Below are 6,623 nucleotides of genomic sequence, written 5' to 3'. Positions count from 1 at the left end.
TTAATGTGTTAATGATTGTGCGAGGCATGCTTGGTTTGTTTGTGTTTCTAAAACCATTCAATTCAATCCAAAAATGTAATCCTTCACACACAATCCGCAAAGCCGAAGACAGGAAAGACTAGTAATATCTGTGTTTGAGAAACAATATCTCTTATTGTAGTATAGAAAACGACTATAAACAACTTATTTCTATATATGGGGCACACTTGCCTGTTTTTGCAAAGCCTGTTTTTGCATGGGCAGCGCCAGGGATTAAAGAGGAAATCTGCAGTTGCTACATTCATTGTTAGACTTTTTAATGAATTATAATTACCCATTGATTCATGAAGAATATAACTTATACAGTAGATGAGCTTAGTTTAACTGTCGCACCCCATCAGAACCCAAAATGTAAGATTGTTTAACTCCATTGTTTGCAAACAATGTACAAGTAAACAAACACTTTGTAGCCGCAAAACATAGTTGAAACTATCATTTTGATATAATGGATGGTTAGTCTTTGTAATCCTTAGCTCTGTCCATTACTTTGCGAGTGGTTACATTTCTCCAGCTCCATCCCTCAGCTGTTTACTAAATCAGTGGTGTGGTAAACGCTTTGTTATTGTTCAAACTGCAGATTTCCCATATAGGGTATTCACTATTTTATAGAAGTAAACTGCGTTGGACTTCCCATGGGTTAATGAGGGATCACAGAATTCCATTTAGGTACGCAGGAGGGAAAAGCCAATGAATTATAGTCCTGAGCAAACATTCCAGCACTGCAGATGGAAGTGAATTACCAACATTGACTTTATGCCTGTTTACACACTCTAGCACAGTAGCTGATGGTATGCGCCTTTTCAGTTTATTTATGAACCACCAATAAACTCATAGAATAAAGTAGAAGAAATACTTTAAAATGGAAGTATTTTCTCCAGCGCCGGGGAGGGCTGCCATCTTATCCAACCATGCTATTTTGTTCGTTTTTTCGCGTTGTTTGTAACTTGTTTTGTACATAATGTTGCTGCTACCATCTCTTATGACCGAAAAGAGCTTCTGAACATCAGAACTGCGATTACTCACCTCAAATTGGACGAGGAGTTCTTCTTCAATGAGTTGGACATGAGGGATATACTACAGACACCCGACCAGGCCCAGATCCCCGTGATTCGCTGGAAAAGGAAACAGGTTTCGCGGAAAGAGATCAGGATGCCTTGTGAGGATCAGGTGACGAGTGGCTAATCTGCCCTTGCCTTCTGTTCTGCTAGCTAATGTTCAATCGCTGGAAAATAAATGGGGTGAACTGAAAGCACATATATCCTACCAACAGGACATTAAAAACTGTAATATCTTATATTTCACCGAGTCGTGGCTGAACGACGACATTAAGAACATACAGCTGGCGGGTTATGCACTCTATCGGCAGGACAGAACAGCAGCCTCAGGTAAGACACGGGGTGGGGGCCTATGCATATTTGTAAACAATAGCTGGTACACGATATCTAAGGAAGTCTCAAGGTTTTACCCGTCTGAGGTAGAGTATCTCATGATAAGCTGTAGTCCACACTATCTACCTAGAGAGTTTCAATCTGTATATTTTTTGTAGCTGTCTACATACCACCACAGACTGAGACTGGCCCTAAAACTGGACTCAATGAGCTGAAATTCCGCCATAAGCAAACAGGAAAACACTCACACAGAGGCGGCGCTCCTAGTGGCCGGGGACTTTAATGCAGGGAAACTTAAATCAGTTTTAACTCATTTCTATCAGCATGTTAAATGTGCAACCAGAGGGGAAAAAATTCCATACCACTTTTACGCCACACACAGAGACGCGTACAAAGCTCTCCCTCACCCTTCATTTGGCAAATCTGACCATAACTCTATCCTCCTGATTCCTGCTTACAAGCAAAAATTAAAGCAGGATGCACCAGTGATCAGATGAAGCAGATTCTAAACTAAAGGACTGTTTTGCTAGCACAGACTGGAATATGTTCTGGGATTCTTCCGATGGTATTGAGGAGTACACCACATCAGTCACTGGCTCTATCAATAAGTGCATTGAGAACATCGTCCCCACAGTGACTGTACGTACATACCCCAACCAGAAGGCTTGGATTACAGGCAACATTCGCACTGAGCTAAAGGGTAGAGCTTCCACTTTCAAGGAGCGTGACTCTAACCCGGAAGCTTATAAGAAATCTCGCTATGCCCTCCGGCGAACCATCAAACAGGCAAAGCGTCAATACAGGACTAAGATCGAATCGTACCACACCGGCTCCGACACTCGTTGGATGTGAAGGGGCTTGCAAACTATTACAGGCTACAAAGGGAAACACAGCCGAGAGCTGCCCAGTGACACGAGCTTACCAGACGAGCTAAATAACTTCTATGCTCGCTTCGAGGCAAGTAATACTGAAACATGCATGAGAGCATCAGCTGTTCCGGACGATTGTGTGATCACGCTCACCACAGCTGATGTGAGTAAGACCTTTAAACAGGTCAACATTCACAAGACCGCTGGGCCAGACGGATTACCAGGACGTGTACTCCGAGCATGCGCTGACCAACTGGCAAGTGTCTTCACTGACATTTTCAACCTCTCCCTGTCTGAGTCTGTAATATCAACATGTTTCAAGCAGACCACAATAGTCCCTGTGCCCAAGAACACTAAGGTAACCTGCCTAAATGACTACCAACCCGTAGCATTCACGTTGGTAGCAATGAAATGCTTTGAAAGGCTGATCATGGCTCACACCCACACCATTATCCCAGAAAACCAAGACCCACTCCAATTTGCATACCGCATCAACAGATCCACAGATGATGCCATCTCTATTGTATTCTACACTGCCCTTTCCCACCTGCACAAAAGGAACACCTATGTGAGAATGCTATTCATTGACTACAGCTCAGCGTTCAACATCATGGTGCCCTCAAAGCTTATCATTAAGCTACGGGCCCTGGGACTAAACACCTCCCTCTGCAACTGGATCTTGGACTTCCTGACGGGCCGCCTCCAGGTGGTAAGGGTAGGTAACAACACATCCGCTATACTGATCCTCAACACGGGGGCCCCTCAGGGGTGCGTGCTCAGTCCCCTCCTGTACTCCCTGTTCACTCATGACTGCACGGCCAGGCACGACTCCAACACCATCATTAAGTTTTCTGATGACACAACAGTGGTAGGCCTGATCACCAACAACGATGGGACAGATTATAGGGAGGATGTCAGAGACCTGACCTTGTGGTGCAAGGACAACAAATTCTCCCTCAACGTGATCAAGACAAAGGAGATGATTGTGGACTACAGGAAAGGGAGGACCGAGCACGCCCCCATTCTCATCGACGGGGCTTTAGTGGAGCAGGTTCCTTGGCGTCCACATCACCAACAAACTAACATGGTCCAAGCACATCAAGACAGTCGTGAAGAGGGCACGACAAAACCTATTCCCCCTCAGGATACTGAAAAGATTTGGCATGGGTCCTCAGATCCTCAAAAGGTTATACAGCTGCACCATCGAGAGCATCCTTATGGGTTGCATCACTGCCTGGTATGGCAACAGCTCGCCCTCCGACCACAAGGCACTACAGAGGGTAGTGCGTGCGGCCCAGTACATCACTGGGGCCAAGCTTCCTGCCATCCAGGACCTCTATAACAGGCGGTGTCAGAGGAAGGCCCACAAAATTGTCAAAGACTCCAGCCACCCTAGTCATAGACTGTTCTCTCTGTTACCACACGGCAAGCAGTACCCGAGCGCCAAGTCTAGGTCCAAGAGGCTTCTAAACACCTTCTACCCCCAAGCCATAAGACTCCTGAACAGCTAGTTAAAATGGCTACCCAGACTATTTGCATTTCCCCCCCACGCTGCTGCTACTCTCTGTTATTATATATACATAGCCACTTTAAAACTCTACCTACGTGTACATAATTAGCTCAATTACCTCGACACCGGTGCCACCACACATTGACACATTGACTCTGTACCGGTACCCCCTCTATATAGCCCCGCTATTGTTATTTACTGCTGCTCTTTAATTATTTGTTATTCTTGTATTTTTTTTAGGTCTTTTCTTAAAACTGCATTGTGGTTAAGGGCTTGTAGGTAAGCATTTCACTGTAAGGTCTACACCTGGTGTTGCCTATGCTGTCAAAGCGCTAATGGGCTCTCTTTCTATCTCAATATTTCCAACCGATCAGCTTCATGGAACAACCAACAGAGGGTGCAACAGGCAAGAGAGAGATTGTAAGATAGTGACAGAGAGGACGAGAAGAGAGAGAGTGTGTTGGAGAGAATATGGGAGAGAAAGTGTGGAAGACAGAGTGACTGTGAGTGATGGGTGAGAGAGTGAGAGAGACAAACAGAAAGAGAGAGAGATGGGAGAGAGAAAGAGCACACAGCCAGGAGTTCTGGGCCAGGGAGGTGAACCAGTGTGGCCAGACAGAGAGACAGTCAGTCAGGGGGAGGGAGGGAGGGAAAGAGGGAAGGAGGGAGTAGGCAAGGCAAAGAGGGGACCACAAACAGGCCTCTATTCAGTCACACTCACAGAGCTAAACTGACGGCAACCCACCCTGTTGGCAAATAGAAATGTACCATAATTGGATTATTCCTCATGACTCTGTAATATCCTGTTTATACTGAACCAGCTGCCTCAGAAACAGTGAGTCGACTGAGACTGATGGGAGGTGAAAGGGGTCTTTTGTTGCCTCTACCTAGAATGTTTGGGAGACACTCCCAGAATTAGAGGGATGTGATTGATCTTTGTTGTGTGTCAATCCTATTAAACACTCTGACCTAAAAGACCATGCCAATATACTATCCATTTGAACATACATTTTTCACTGTGTAACATGCTCCGCACACAGAAAGTGAATGAAATCAAGAGAAAGTAACAATTAAAGTATCTTTATTTGGCATGTTTTGGAACAAATGTTGAATACAGACATTGGAAGACAAACAGTTCATTTCAGGCACATTTGGGTACATTCTGTAGAGCTCCATAAGTCTAGAACCTCTACACCTCTTGATACTCATGATGTTCTCAGTATGTGGTTTATTGGGCCTGTTCATGCACAGGGTCAGTCGCTCTCACACAACCCACTAGACACAGACGTTAGATCAACATCTAGTTTTGACTGTCAACTAACGTGAACTCAAAGTAAAATCAACAAACATGCTAACCATCTCATTGGATTTAGGATACAAGTTAGGTGAAAAAAAGACAAGTATACCCGAAATCCTTTACTTTGATTACTTTTTGCAAATCCAATCAGTTTTCCACTTTGATTCAATGTCATCACATAGATCTTTGCTGTTATAATGTAGATCTTTGCTGTTATAATGACATGGAAACAACGTTGATTCAACCAGTTAGTGCCTAGTGGGAAACAGAAGAAAACAGGAGAAGTGTTCAGGTAACTGATCCCGTGCTCCATTTCAGAACATCTTGCTCCTGTTTTGTGCAGTACACAACCCTAAACAGATGGCAGAGTCGGGAGAGTTGCAGGAGTGCTCTACACCAGTGTTTCTCAACCTCTGGTCCGTGGACCGGCACCTTTCCCTGGGACGTGGCTGACAGGTCCCTCAGGCGGTTAGTTGTCAAGGGTGTCATCGTTTGCCAATCACTGGTAGTAAAAGGTTGCTAAACACTGCTCTGCACCCCTTTGTCAAGTTGCTTCAGCTGCTTTGGAGACAATCATCCCTCAGCAATGCCAGGAGGCATTTCAGTCCTTTTGATTTTATACACTAGACCTGGCATTGTGTTATTATCTTCTAAAAACTCTTAATACTTTCAGCCCTGTAGGGGTACAGTAAAAAGCAATGGTGTGTGGAACTTTAAATGACACTCTTCTGTCATCTGAAGTTCCAGGTAGAGAATTGCTTTAAGCCTGTTCTTTGTGGAACCTCTGTCATCTCTTTGATTGGTATATGGTTTATGATTGCAGGTGAAGCTTTTGGCCAGCAAGACATATGACGACGTGTTGAAGGAGGAGGCACAGCCTCCTGTAAACATAAACAATGAATGAAGCATCTATATATTCATCAGATATATCAGCAGGTTATGCACACAATACAAAACTGAAGGACTACAAGCGATTCAAATGGCCATGGAGTTTAAGTAAATGTGTCTGCTGAGGTTTTTCTGTGAAACAAAACAGACAATGAAGAGAAACATTTGATCTGAAAGCTACTGCAGTTGTTTAAACTGGTCCCACAGAGTTGCTATGCACTGCACAGCCTTGTGTGAGACGACAAAAGTGTCAAACCGACCAATGACATTCATCCGTTTGGTCCTGCTTAGGCCAACAACGTTGACAAACCAAGGGGTCAATTCCGATTCAATTCCAATCCCCTCAGGAAATAAATACAGTGAATTTCAATGAATTCAATGAATTAACTGACTGAAATTGAAATGGAATTGACCCCAACCCTGTTTTTTTTTATTCTACCGTGTCACTACTGAACCTGAGAGAGAAGTTGAGTACTTTCTCTCTTGTTTGAGAAGTTGAGTCCTCTCTCTCTTGTTTGAGAAGTTGAGTCTCTCTCTCTTGTTTGAGAAGTTGAGTCCTCTCTCTCTTGTTTGAGAAGTTGAGTACTCTCTCTCTTGTTTGAGAAGTTGAGTCTCTCTCTCTTGTTTGAGAA

The 6,623-nt window shown here is 44.1% G+C and overlaps 1 protein-coding gene across 2 annotated transcripts in view; it reads left to right on the top strand.

Annotated features, from left to right (window-relative positions):
* The window catches only part of LOC129854592 (secretogranin-3-like), a 181,773-nt gene that overhangs the window by 161,023 nt on the left and 14,127 nt on the right, over positions 1-6,623 (top strand). The gene's annotated exons all lie outside the window — the stretch shown is intronic.

The sequence above is a fragment of the Salvelinus fontinalis genome, chromosome 4 (genome assembly GCF_029448725.1).
Source record: "Salvelinus fontinalis isolate EN_2023a chromosome 4, ASM2944872v1, whole genome shotgun sequence".
Taxonomy (NCBI): domain Eukaryota; kingdom Metazoa; phylum Chordata; class Actinopteri; order Salmoniformes; family Salmonidae; genus Salvelinus; species Salvelinus fontinalis.
The sequence above is the reverse complement of the archived record's forward strand: the minus strand, read 5'-3'. Positions and strand labels throughout refer to the sequence as shown.